Source organism: Malania oleifera, chromosome 13, assembly GCF_029873635.1.
Source record: "Malania oleifera isolate guangnan ecotype guangnan chromosome 13, ASM2987363v1, whole genome shotgun sequence".
NCBI classification, from domain to species: domain Eukaryota; kingdom Viridiplantae; phylum Streptophyta; class Magnoliopsida; order Santalales; family Ximeniaceae; genus Malania; species Malania oleifera.
In genome coordinates this window covers 68192366-68207607 of record NC_080429.1, presented here as the reverse complement: position 1 = coordinate 68207607, position 15242 = coordinate 68192366, and the positions used below count along the sequence as shown (strand labels likewise).

The 15242-nt window shown below is 34.7% G+C and overlaps 1 long non-coding RNA gene across 1 annotated transcript in view; it reads left to right on the top strand.

Moving 5' to 3' along the window:
- The first annotated feature begins 497 nt into the window (after nucleotides 1–497).
- The window catches only part of LOC131146680 (uncharacterized), a 43667-nt gene continuing 28922 nt past the window's right edge, over nucleotides 498–15242 (top strand). Inside the window, exons 1-2 of the long non-coding RNA XR_009134433.1 lie at nucleotides 498–746; nucleotides 832–1146. This is a non-coding gene — a long non-coding RNA (uncharacterized LOC131146680). The remainder of the gene's footprint in view (nucleotides 747–831; nucleotides 1147–15242) is intronic.

The window sequence follows — 15242 nt, the reverse complement described above, 5'->3', positions numbered from 1 at the left end:
ATAAAAAAAGAAAAAAAAACCTTTAGTTATATGGTCTAAGTAGGAGATTGTTAGAATAATTTTGTGAATTTACGTAGCCTATTTTATAAAAACTCAAACTAAATGAATATCGAACATTTTGGGATCACGAATTAATAGGTCTTATGGTAAGTGATCACCATATTATCGTTATGCGCCTAAAGTATTAGTCGATAGGATTTTATTATGTGTGGGTCTTGTTTGCACAAGGAGCTCGTGATCGGTAGGGTTTCTTTATGTTATATATACGAAAGTATGAAAAATTTAAATTTAATTTTAGATCTAGCCTCATGTTTGGATGCACTACAAAAAAAAAAAAAAAAATTTGATTTATAGGGACAACAAAAGGTAGAAAATAAAATGTAGTTAAGGATAACCACATATGTTGTCCCCAAAGAATAACAAAAATGAAATTAGGGACGAATTTCTTGGCGGCAAATGAAAATCATATTGGCGCCCAAAATGTGAAAATCCATAGCCCTCTCCCTCTCTTCTCTCTCTCTCGTTATAGCCAAGAGGCCCAAAACAAAGATAAGAGGTCTCTCTGCTGCTTAGCAAGACCTCCCTGCTGCTGGTACGTATCTCTCTTTCTCTCTAGGCACCTCTCAGTTTGGAGTTTCACACGGTGGTTCGGTTGCAGCACCACAGAGGGATTTCGATTCTTGAAGTTTCAAGATTAATTGCTTCACAGTAGTTCAGTTTGCAGCATAACAGTTTGGTCATTGCAGGTCCATAATTTTTCCTCTCATTTCTTCATCTCTCCTTTATTTCTCTCTCATTTTAGTTTTTTTTTTTTTTTTTTTTTTCATGCAGCAAGGAGATTTTAGGGTTTCTTTGCGTGCCAGAGTGATTTTAGCTATGAGATTTCAGCATTGGTGCTTGAAGCGCAGCAGAGGGATTTCTTTGTCTATTATTTTCAAGTTCAATTTTTTCATAGAGTAGAAATTTAGGGTTTATTCTATCATTATAGGATTTTATTTCTCACTTCTTTTTCTATTTTGGTCATTGAAATTTCAGCTACACCCACTGGTTCTTCTTGCAAATCTGGTCACCTCCCTTCTCACAAGATTTATTTTCTTGGGTTTCTTCCATCATCATTTGAGATTTCTTAATTTGGTTTTGTAGAAGGTAAATTTTCTTTTCTTCAATCTCTCGCACATCAATATTTTTAAGGGTTTCATCTTCTTTTTTCCTTTTTTTCAACTGTATATCTTCAAGATTTGAACCTAGCCTCTTCATGACGTTTTCCCATTATGTACCTACATTTGAGTTTGTGCTGAAATTGTGATGTCGTGTGTATATTTTTGCTTAAAAATCATAATAGGTTTAGTTGAAGCTCTATGTGTGTGTTCATTAGAGCATTAAGGTTCTGCCTATATGTACATGTTTTTATAGGTGAAATCATAGAAAAGTAGAGCATGCATGCACCTAGCTACCACCTTGAACTTGATGTGGCTTGAGAGCTAAGGAAAGTGGGCAGAAGTTTAAAAAGATCACCTCCTTTTTTCCAGTGCAGGTGCTCTTGTTCTCATAACTTTTCATAGCACTTTCTCCTTTTTCTTTTTCATTTTTTTTTATAGAAAATTAAGAAAATAGGAATATATTATAAAATCAAATTACGAAATGGAATTGTAGCTGTGAGCAGTCAACATGCAAGTGCCAAATTCAAATGAGGAGCCCATATCGAATATGGGATTATAGTTTGAATTGCAAAAAGGTTTGTTGTGAAATTGAAATATCAGATAAAGTATATAATTCTCTGAATTAGAAAAGGCTATACTTAGGCAACTTTCATGCAACCTTGCTATGGATCAATCGAGCTAGTATTCAAGAAATCCCCCATATCCAAAGTTAGGTGTGTGGATCTTAAATTTAAATTTTTATGAATTAAGAAAAATGCATATATTATGTTGATTCAGAGATTTGACTCGAAGGATTCTTTTATTGGCAAGACATGTACAATCATTCCATGTACAAACACTCAAAGGATAAATGTCCATTGTGGGTGAGTTCATCTCACCTAATGGACTCAAAACTTAATTTATTGTTATCGTTGTACGTGTCTATAGTGAGTGATCAAACAATTAGATATAAATAACATTATCTTCATTATATTAATATAATATATTTGTCAATGGTGCTTCAAAATTTCATCATAAATATGTTAAAAGGATATTTATATCAGGTATGATCCTCTCTCGACCTTTTGTGAAAGATAGAATCCTTTGTAAAATGTCTTAAGGTTCATTTATGAGAATGTTTGATGAAACCACCACACATTTAGAATAGTGAGTATTTTCCATTTATAATGATTTACAGTTTGTATACATTAATTGTGATTACAATAGACATGGAAAGAATATACAAAACTCAATAAGGACAATCTCCTAGATGTAAGGGTCAACTATATCACATATGGGAGGCCTTTGATTGAGACGAAGTATCCGCAACACCCCCCGCAAGTTGAGTGTCAGATTGGATCGAATGTGGAGCTTGGATTGAAAGAAGTCAAATAGAGGTCTAGGGACACTCTTTGTAAAGATGTCGACAACTTGTAAGTGAGAAGGCACATACTGTGTGCGAAGTTTGCCAACGACAACGAGTTCTCGGAGGAAATGTTAGTCTTATTCAACATGCTTGGCCTGCTTGTGAGAAACTGGGTTTGAGCTAAAAAAAAAAATTGTGCTTTTGTTGTTTCATAAGAGAAGAGGCTGCTGTGGAAGGGGAACCCTGAGGTCACGAAGGAGATGTGGAAGCCAAAGAATTTCGGCGGCAGTGAGGGCAGGAGCACGATACTCAGATTCACAATTGGATCGGGAGACAATTGGTTGCTTCTTGGCACTCCAGGAAACCAAATTGTTGCCAAGATAAATAGAATAACCTAAAGTTAAACGACGAGTATTCAGACAGCTAGCCCAATCAGCATCAGAGTAAGCAATAATGGCATTAGGAAAAGCGGATGGGCTAAATGTTAAGCCAAAGTGGAGTGTGCCCTTAACATAGTGAAGGATACGCTTAACAGTAAGAAAGTGATCTTCAGTTGGAGCATGCAAAAATTGACTAATAGAGTTGATAGCACGAGCAATTTTTGGACGCGTGATGGTCAAGTACTGAAGTGCACCAACAAGAGATCCGTAGAGAGTGGGATTGAAAAATGGAGAGCCAATGGCAGACAATTACTGGGAAACAACCATGGGGGTGTGAATAGGCTTGCTATCAAGTAACTAAGCCTGAATAAGAATATCCTGTGCATATTTCAGCTGATTGATGAAGAGACCATCAGCAATGGGTGAAGCTTCAAGACCAAGGAAGTAACTAAGATGACCTAAGTCCTTAATGGCAAAATTGAGTTTACAAGTGATGCTATCAAGGAGAGATGAATTGTTACTTGTAATAATAATGTTGTCAACTTAAAGAAGAAAATAAATGATATCAGACTTATGAAAGACAAAAAGAGGTGCCAGCATGGCTGCAATAAAAACCAAGATGGATTAGGAAGGAATTGAATCACCAAAACCAGGCACAAGGTGCTTGCTTCGGACCATAGAGAACCTTCTTCAACTGTCAGACATGATTGGGGAAGCAAGGGTCAATGTACCTAGGAGGTTGTTCTATACAAACATGTTCAGTGAGATTATCATTGAGAAATGCATTCTTGACATAAAGCTGGCGAAAGGGCCATTTATTGGTCACACAACAAGAGATAGCGCAACACATACAATAGTAGCCTTGATAACAGGTTTGAAAGTTTCAGTGTAGTTAAGACCAAGTATCTGTGTATAGCCCTTGGCAACAAGTTAGGCTTTGAGACACTCAATGGATCCATCGGGCAAATATTTGGTTCGAAAAACCCATTTGGAGCCGACAATGTTGTTGGCGGGTTGAGGGACCAAAATCCAGGTACGATTAAATTGCAGTGCTTGAATTTCTTTATCCATGGCTATAAGCCAAGCAAGATTCTTAGCAGCATATTTGCATCCTTTAAGCTTAGTAGCTACTATAAGAGCGGGAAGCAGACCAAAGGATACCAAGAAACCATGTTTTTCCAGATGATGAGTCTTAAAAATACTAGCTTTAGCTCTCGTGAGCATAGGACGAGAACACAATGGAAATACTACAATTGGAGTGGAATCAGTAGCATGGGAATCAACTTTGGGCTCAGAAGAAGGTGAGCTAGGCTCCGTGTGCTGCAAAGAGGGGCCTGCAAGGACTCATTCACTGGGTTAGTACAAATAAAATAGGGGCTAGATCTAGATTAAGCAATGTGTGGGGAATGTGGCTCAGAGGAAGGAGTGGATCTCTATGGATAAAACTTGGTTCCAAGATATTGGAAAATTGTAGTGAGGATATGGGGCTGAGCTTAGGAAGTATCTAGGAAAGTAAAATGATTTTGATCAAATTGAGCATGTCTAGTGATGTATAGCCTAGAGGTGGAGGGGTCAAGGCAACGAAACCATTTATAAGAGGGATTGTAACCCAAGAAAATGCAAGGAATACTATGAGGGGAAAATTTGTTAGGCATATAATCACGTAAACAAGGATATACACGACAATCGAAATGATGAAAAGTTTCATAATTTGGAGAGTTATCATACAAAACCTCAAAAGGTGGTTTGCCTTTAAGAAGCGGTGTGGGCAAGCGGTTAATGATGTAAGTTGCAATGTTGAAGGTGTCAACCCAAAAACGAGGGAAAATGTGAGAATGGAAAAGAATGGTCAATCCCGTCTCAGTCACATGACAACATTTTCTTTCAGTGCTACCATTTTGGGAAGGTGTATAAGGACAAGAGAGTTGATGGTGAATGCCAGAATTACGAAGATAAGTTTTAAAACAAGTGCTAGTAAATTTAACACCTCGGTCACTTTGGAAAATTTTGGTACGAGCAGAATATTGATTTTCCACAAACTTTTGAAATTGAATAAAAATATTATTAAAATCAGATTTAAATTTCAAAGGGTAAAGCCATATGAAGCGTGAATAATCATCAATGAATAGAACATAGTAGGCGAAACCCAAATTTGATTTATGGGGGAAGGGCCCCATATATCGCAATGAATAAGATAGAGCACAGTAGATGACCTATGTTCATTACGAGAATAAAGCAAAAGATGATTTTTTGCAAGTTGACATGTATTACACAATGCAGGAGAGGGTAATAAAGACGTAAGATAAAGATGTCATTTTTTTATTCAAGAAGGAAATGACAGAATGATTCACATGTCCAAGTCTTGCATACCATAAATCATATGAAGCATGAAGAGATTTATTTTTAAGGACAAAAGTAAAAGCTGGATTTTCGTGCTCTAGCACATATAAGCCTCCATCTTGTTACCGGTTGCCACCACCCTTCTTGTTTTGTGATTTTGAAAAAGTGTTAGTAAATGTAATGGATAAAGGAAAAGCAGACGTTAATTTACTAATTGACAATATATTTTTGGTGAGATGAGGAACAATAAAGACTTATGTAGCTTTCCACGCCAAGTATTTGTCGTTTGGCATTTGAGAGTTGGCATGTTCAAATCGAGGTGGCGGCACAAGGGTGCCATCAACGTGATGTAGTAGTTACTGACTCTCAAGAAGGGAAAGAAGTTGACTCTTCTATGACAGATAGTTGGAAGAAGAAAGCTTGATAGTGATTAGGTGAATAATGTTGTTGAAGGGAATAACGGTGGGGGAGGAATTAGAGGCCATCGAGATCGAGGGATTTTAATCTAGGTAGGCTCTGTTACCATGAGAATGTATGATGAAACCACCACACATTTAGAGTGGTGAGTATTTTCCATTTATAATGATTTGCAATTTGTATACATTAATTGTAAAACAATAGAAATGGAAAAAAAAAAAAAAAAAAAGGCAGCCCGGTGCGCAAAGCTCATGCGCATGCGAGGTCCAAGGAAGGGGCGGACTACAATGGGTCTATAGTATGCAGCCTTACCTTACATTTTTGTAAGAGACTGTTTCGATGCCTCGAACCCGTGACCTTCAGGTCACACGGTGACAACCTTACCGTAAGGGTCAACTATATCACATATGGGAGGCCTTTAATTAAGGTGAAGTATCCTCAACAATTTATACAACAGATTAATTATACTTAAATGGATATATGTGACAAGACAGCTTGTGTTATGATTGAACTTCATAATTAAAATAAAAAAATAAAATGATAATAGGTTGATATACATACATACATGTGTGTGTATGTATTTATGCATTTTACACAATCATTTTTCTTTTTGGTCCCTTTGGGACCCAGTAGGCGGACTAATCCCCTTCCCATCCCTTGTTTATGTTATAACTGAACACTTCAAGCATAAATATTTCATGCTATAATCATATCAATGTTATTTAAGAAAACAATTATCATTAATTTGTAGCCATACTTGGAACTAGCTATAACTGGGTAAATGTCCACATACATGATGCATGATGTTTTTTATAAAAATATTTTTATTATTTTTTTGATAATTTTGAGATTTACATGGTGCACAACCACAAAGCAGTATTCAATCATAAATAAAAATGCATAAAATTCCCATTTAAATCAACAATTCTATTCATTTGTTAATTAATATCCCAAAAATGAAAATTAGTTTAGCCAACTAATGTGGTATTTAGCTGTAGGATTTGTGTGGGGTGGGATGTGGTAGTGAAGTGGGTAACATTTCACGATATGATGCAAATTAAATATGAGAGAGAGATTTGTATTATGTATTATGTATTATATGCGGGAAATAAGAAACAAGGAGAAAAAGAAATTAAAAGAAGGAAAAAGTTGAAAATATAGGAAGAAATAGGGTTGAGGGATCGAGATCACGGTCGATGAGTAAAAACATCAAATAAATATATATAAAAAAGTACACATCTCAAAATATAAAAGTATCGTATGCTAAATTGCTAAAAGTAAATTAATGAGTATTGTTGTATTAGTTTTAACTTTTGTACTATTAAATTGTTGAAGGTTACGTGTATCATTGTGATCCATTTTTTTAATTAGGATACCCCAATTCATTTGTTTCATTAATTAATGTAGATAATCCTCATTTCTCATTAAACGTCCCTACCTCACTTTAAAAGAAAAAGGTTGCTCAGCTAGATTCAGCCTCACTTACACTTAAAGGTTTAAGATATCGACTACGTTTATAAGTGAATTATGTCATACATGGTGTTCGGTGTTCGTGTATGGTCCATGTTTGGACATTGTGCTTCAAAGGATTGAAATAAAACATGCATGCTTGAAAAGAGAGGCAGTCTAGGTATTTTGAGTAAATTTTGTGGAACATTGGCTAGAGAGGAGATAAATTCTATATTTTTTTTATATGTTGGTGCCTGGTGGTGTAACTTTCAATCCTTGCTTTCCATTCCCATGATGGGTGTTGTGAAAAATTCTTTAATTTGGGTTTTAATATTTTGTGTCACATCTCTTCTTTTTGTCTTTCCTCTTTTGAAAAGTTATTTCAATGTAAGATTGACACTAATAATTGCTTAATATGAATCATATAGTGAGATAGTTTTTCTCTTATTTCAAATTGTTCTCCAGATTTAAATTTAAACTCTTAACAATAAGATTCCATACTAAAACCATTATGTTGATTTTTAGGAGAATTGAGTCACGCATCTCAAAAAGAAAAGGGTAATAAAAAGATATTAGATCTATTTTTAGTAGAATAGTTAGGCTTTTCTTCTGGAAGAATACTCAACAGTAACTATATTAGTGACTTTAGGAATGAAAAAACACATCCTTAGAAATGTAAAAAAAATACGAGGAACTTATTCAGCCATGATATCAACAAAAAAAAAAAAAATAGATTTTCTAAACGAATCTCGGAACCAAAATTAATGCTAGAATCCAATTCAACACTTGACACGCTATTGCTTGAACTATGATTTATGCGATACAACCTATTTGTGTCATCCTTAGCCAACATCTAACATGAGTGCCAAAAATATAAAATGATTCAAAACAACTAAAGTAGAAAAAATTGTAATAACATAAAAAAAAAGAAAATAATAATAATGATGAAAACAAGCAAGTGAATAGCAAAAAGAAGAGTCACAAGGCAAGAATATCATACCCACAATGAGTGCAACACGAAATTAAACAAAGAAAACTAAAGAAAGGAATCAAAAGAAAAGATAATAGAAAAATTTTGAATTAATTAAGCTAATTGTTCCTCCAGTAATGGCGCAAAAAATTTGACTCACTCTAAAAACGTTTAGAGAATGACTCCCAAGTATAAGAGTGTCACCAATAATATTAGAGAAGTCCCCAAGTCATTTCCTCAAGAAACGATTTGTTTAAATCTCAAATTTAACTACTATAAAAAATAAGGGAGAATTATGTCCTACTACTAATTACAATATTATTCATAATGAAAATAGGTTTTTGGGCATAACCGAAAATGGTTTGTTCTTCCTTTGTATGGAGTGGTAGAATGAGTATTAAATAAACTACAGGAAATTTAAATGCAACATGTTATTGAACTCAATTTAGAATTGGAAAATAATTATGCTCCAATGTACCTTGATACTAACATTACTCTTTCTCATACATCCAAGAGTTTGTGTATATGCGTTGAATGAATTATGGTTATCTTTGCTCAAGGAGTTAAACCATAATCATCAACATAATTTAATCCAACTATACTTAACAATAAATAGCAAATTACAATGCTTGTGCTCTAAGGGGAATTTTTTCAAATACCTTGTTCACAACTTGAAACTAAGCTAGGTTGCATTCTCTTGAGTTTCAAAACAGCCCACAAACACTACTCAAATTAGAAATTGCAACAAGAACAATGCAAAAGAATAAAAACGAAAGGTCTTGAACAATTTCCAGCAGAATTCACAATCATGAATCTAAATATAATCACAGAGAGATTGCAGAAAATTAAACTATCAAAGCAAGAATTGGAAATTTTAATGGAACCCAGATTGGTTCTGATTCAGCCAGAGGAGATGCACATAGGGAGCTTCAGGTTGCTGCTGTTTGTTGGAAGCAAGCTACAAACAAGAGGGCTTTCGGGTTGCTGCTGTTTGCTGGGTGTAGTCTGCCAAGAAGAGGAGCCTCAGGTTGCTGTTCGGCGGGGTAGTAGTCTACGAACAGCAAGGAGGAGTTGGGCAGTTGTTGTTTGCGTCTAGGGAACGATCTGCGAGCAGCAAGGAGAAACTCTCGGGCAGCTGCTGTTTGTGAACAAGAACAAGAGGCTCGGTGCTACTGTTCCTTGGATTCGAACCACACTTTGATAGCAAAAATGGCGGAATGAAGTGCTGCAAGAAGGGATTGGCGCTGCTATTCTGCTGGGACAGTCTGCGAACAAGCAAAAGTCGAACCTAAAATGAAATCAAAATGGAAGAATGAAGGAAGAAGGGTTGGGCGCTGCTGTTCGGCTAGAAGCAGTCCCGAACCAGCAAAAACCACCTAATTCTGCTGAGTTTTTTCCGGTTTTAACTTTTTTTTTAAAAAATATATTAAATAATACCTCATTCTAGGAAGTATTTCCCAGAATGACTCTAACGTAATCTCACTAGTCCAAGTAGCGATTTTTAACCAAATCTCGCTACTCCAAGTAGCGAGATTTACCACGTGTCACTGCAGATTATTTTTTGTAAAGGACAAATCTCGCTACCCGGAGTAGCGATTTTTAACCAAATCTCGCTACTTGATTTACCACGTGTCACCGGAGATTATTTTTTGTAAAACACAAATCTAATTATGTGTTGTAAAAAAATATTATTTAATATCTATATTTTAAAAAATGATAAAAAAAGGAAAAAACTCGGTTCCTTGTGCTGTGGTGTTTTTTGGTTCGTTGAATGGATTGTCTCGGGTGGACAACCCTAAAAATGATAAATAAAGATGCAGTCATCGATTCTCCCGAGAGGCCACGAGTAAATATTAATGACAAAGGACGCATTTTTTATACTAATACTTGTACTTGCTCCGCTATTCAGCCCAAGCCTGGCTGAGGAAGAGTTACGAGGCGTAAAACAAAAAAAATATGCAGATTGGCCCGTGCATACTATATTGAATATAATGATTCCATCATTCATGATAAGATCAATAATAAGATAAATAAGTGTTGGAATATTGCTTCAAGAATTGAACAGTTGGAACTGAAATCCAAAGCTACGCAAGTTAAATTAGAAGAGAAGATTAGTTAATTAGTTAGCCTGATTAGTTAGTTTTCTTTATTCTTGATTCTTGTATTATATAAATACAAACATATACTCTGTATTTGAAGCAAATAATAGAGAAGAATTTTTCAGCTTATGTAAAAACTTCACATGGTATCAGAGCACTTGCTTCCCTTCCGCAATTTTTTTTAAGTTTCAAGAAACCATGAAAGCTCTGTTTTTAGCCACACTGCGCCTCCAAATTCTGAGCAGTACGTATATTCAGAAAAATTCTGACGCTGATCAAGAGAAGCTGATAGATTAGTATTCTATATCGGCATTATTCTGGTATCAAATTGCAAAGCCTCAAGTGAATTGCTTTTATCTCTGGTCTTTACAAAGAAAAATTCGTTGATCTGCAAATTTTTTATATTTCTTGGAGAAATTCCATATATGACTTCTGCTGATAATTCTACCAGTTCTCAAAATTGTCATCGTATGATCAATCTTTCTGATGATTCATCCAGTCCATATTACTTACATCCAAGTGATAATCCTAGTGCATTACTGGTTTTTGAAATTTTTAGTGGTGATAATTACATTGCATGGAGTCGGTCAATCACCATTGCTCTAACAGTTAAAAATAAGGTAGCATTCATTGATGGCTCGATTCTTGCTCCTTCTATAAATCAGTGTTCTCTCCATGCTACATGGCTGCGTGCAAACAATCTAGTTCTTTCATGGTTAATGAATTCCATTTCCAAGGAAATAAGAAATAGTCTTCTCTATGTTACATCTGCTGTTGATCTTTGGAATGAGCTGAAAACAAGATACTTACGAAGTGATGGTCCCAGAGTTTTTCATCTTGAAAAATCTCTTAGTTCTATTACTCAGGGTTGTTTATCAATTACTGAATATTTTAATTCATTCAAATCATTATGGGATGAATATATTAACTACCGACCATTCCCTACATGTAGCTGTGGTAAAATGGCAACTTGTACCTGTAACCTGTTTGATTTTTTGTTGGTTAGACAGCAATCTGATTATGTGTTGAAATTTTTGATTGGTCTGAATGATTTCTATGCTCCAATTCGAAGTCAATTGCTTATGATTTTGCCATTACCAAGTATGGCGAAAGTATTTTCTTTACTACTTCAAGAGGAAAGTCAAAGACAACTAAATAATATTGTCAGCAGTGAAACTCATGCTTTGATTGCCAAACAAAACATTCAGCCATCTGGTTTTTTGAAATTCTCAAAGGATAAACAGAAGAGATTTTCTCTATGCTGTACACATTGTGGATACAATGGGCATACAATAGAAAAATGTTTTCATCTTCATGGTTTTCCTCCTGGCTGGACTGGACCAAAAGGAAAAAGGAAGCCACCTACTGCACGTGCTGCCATGACAACTCCTGAGCTTTCTCTTCAACAGAGTAATGAGGATCCAAAGTTTTCTTTTACTTCTGAGGAATTCAATAAATTGCTAGCACTTGCAAATTCTACTTCATCTCCAATATCTCATCAAACATCTTCTCTGGCTGTTAACATTGTTACTTCTCAATTTTCTGGTAACCCTTCAAATTTTTGTTATTTAGTTTCTTCATCTCTGCAGAATGTACATTCATGGATTCTAGATACAGGTGTAACAGATCACATGATATGTTCACCTTCATTATATTCTTCTCCACCTATACCAATCAACACTTCCGTAAATTTGCCAAATGGAAACTCTTTTCCAGCTTCACACATTGGCAGTATTTGCATTTCAAATATACTGTCTTCACATAATGTGTTGTGTGTTCCCAGTTTTTCATTCAATCTGTTGTCTGTTTCTAAACTAACAAAACAATCTAACATTTGTGTTTCTTTCTTTAACTCATATTGCCTTCTACAGGACCAATTAACAAAGAAGATGATTGGGACCAATTAACTCATACTGCCTTCTTTAACTCATATTGAGAAACATGGACTGTACCATTTATCTCAAGTTCCTTAAAAGGCTGCTACTCACAAATCAGCCAAGTTTCATTCTTCATCTTTGGCTTCAACCATTACCCAAAATCAATTAGATACCTGGCACTACAGACTTGGTCATGTTTCCAACTCAAGGTTACCTTATCTTAAACAGCTGGAGTCATCCATATCTTTTAATACCACACATGTTTGTGATGTATGTCATTTAGCAAAACAAAGAAAACTCTCATTTCCTGTATCTTAGTCTAGTTCAAAGAACAAATTTGATTTGATCCATTGTGATATATGGGGACCATTCAATGTTGTTTCCTATTCTGGTTTCAAGTATTTTCTTACTATAGTTGATGATCATACTCGTTGAACTTGGGTATACATGCTCAAGATGAAATCTGAAGTTTCTTCTATCGTTAAAAATTTTTGCACAATGGTAGTAACCCAATTTAATGTTCCTGTTAAAATAGTGAGATCAGATAATCGTCCTGAATTTCTTTTAACTCAATTCTATAATGACCATGGCATTATACATCAAAGATGTTGTGTAGAAACTCCACAACAAAATGGTGTTGTGGAAAGAAAACACCAACATTTGTTAAACACTGCCAGGGCCTTATTGTTTCAAGCAAATATGCCTTTACCTTTCTGGAGTGACTGTGTATTAACTGCAGCTCACATTATAAATAGAATTCCAACTCCAAGTCTTAACAACCAAACACCATCTGAAATGCTTTTTGATAAACCTCCTAATCTTTCTCATCTTAAAGTATTTGGTTGCCTTTGTTTTGCATCAACACTTACAACCCATAGACATAAATTTGATCAAAGATCTACCAAATGTTTATTCTTGGGTTATCCTTCTAACATAAAAGGTTACAAATTAATGGACCTTAATACTAATAAAGTTTTCATCTCAAGAAATGTAGTTTTTTCTGAAAATATTTTTCCTTTTAAGGTTTTTTCACCTAATCCCGAATCACATTCTTTCTTATTCCCTCCATCAGCTTCTACATCTGATTTTTTTTATTCTTCTAATCAAACTCCTCCATCCTCTTCACATTCAACCAACAATCATCTAACATCTTTGAACAATGTTCCCATCCCAGATATTATTTCACCACAACTCAGAAAATCTTCAAGGATTACACGACGGCCAAGCTATTTGCAGGATTTTTACTGTGGTACAGCTTCCAAGGTTTCACTTGCAACTTCTTCATCTGATATTGCTAATTGTTTTTCTAATAAAGGTATTCTATATCCCATCTCTGATTATCTTTATGAAAAACAATTATCTCCTTCTCATAAAGCTTTTCTAGTCTCCATTTCAGCTTCTAAAGAACCCAAAACTTACAAATTAGCTGCTCAAATACCTGAATGGCAAGCTGCAATGCAAAATGAATTAAATGCCTTGGAATTAAATAAAACTTGGGAACTTGTAACTCTTCCTCAACATAAACAGACTATTGGTTGTAAGTGGGTATTTCCAATTAAGTATAAGGCAGATGGAACTATTGAAAGGTACAAAGCTCGATTAGTAGCTAAAGGTTACACTCAACAAGTAGCCTATTTTTTTTAAAATATCTTTACTCATATTAATATTTAAATTAGAAGGATCCGATAGTTTCATTTATTAAGTCAAATGACAAAAATACTTATCATAGATAGTGCTGGATCTTGGGGATAATAATAATAATAATGCAATTATTATTTTACAAAAAATTCATTAATATTGTATTGCTGCCCCCTTATGTTTTTGGATCCATTTAAATGTTTATTAAGATCAGGCAAGAGAACAAAATTAAGAAGTGTATCTCATTTCAAAATTGTTTCATATACTATTCAAAATTTTGAATTTAATATTTTTCATATCAAATTTGTATTATATCCCCCCCATAGTACAAGCATGAAGTTATCTCTTACTTTAGAAGCATGAAGTTAGACTTGAGTTCATGGACATATTAAACTATATAGAATGTTGAATTGAAGACCATTCAGTGTCAACCTAAAATCTTTAAGAGTTCAGACTTTAGACTAGACCAATGACATAATCAAAAGGATAAATGGCATGGAGTCTTGCATGCATGCCTTTCAGAGATAGCCCCATCACATATCATGATAAAATCAAGAATAAGCCTGCAACCTATAATCCCCAAGACTTGCAGCTTCTAAGCACCAGTCCCACGCATGATGATTAATGGCGCTAAATTATTGAGATTGATCTGCTCTTACCTTCCATATTTAAATTTACATGTTCTAGCATATAGAGTTGGGACAACACTGTCCTACATTTAATGTTTTGTAACTTTTACTTCTTCATCATATATGTATCCATTATCGATAGGAGTTAATACAAGTTCATCCTTTACAGATCATAGGTTATTATTTTCGTCTGGCTTATGTTTAACTTTCTACATTTTGGATTGTCATTACATTTCTGATTTAATGATTGGTTCTATTGTGCCTTTGCTTAGCATTTGGTTTGTGCATTCAATGATTCCAAAGTATTGCAATGTTTTCCCTCGTTTAGTTCGAATTCCATTTCTTCGAAGCTGTTCATTCATATCTAAATTCGCAACCTGGTATTAATTAACAACAACTCTTACTTTATATGTAAAATAAGAACCACGAACCAACTGTTGTAGAAATACAAATGGCTCGGTATATACTTTTTAGGATTATATTTTATTTGGTAGTTCTAAAGATAACTCATCATATCATACAGCTCTTTTACTGAGTATACATTTCAACCCTATTCAAGTTGAATTGCACCTAATTGACTTCTTTCCTTTTTCCTCGGGGGCCCGTTCGGTGTTACTTTCAATATTGTGAAATTAAAAGTAGAAATAAAACCTAAGAAACATACATAGAGAGACTAAATTATATTTCACAACGTTACATTCACGAGACTCGTATACATTGAACTTGTCAAAATAGTAAACTAATTTCGGCAGAGTCCTGTTTAAAAATTGAGCATATCCATCCACGCACCTGTGCAAATAAAACATTCTTCCAATACAGTTGATACCAGTATGTTCACAACATTACATTCACGAGAATCGTATACATTAAACCTATCAAAATAGTATACTAATTTCGGCAGAGTCCTGTTTAAAAATTGAGCATATCCATCCACGCAC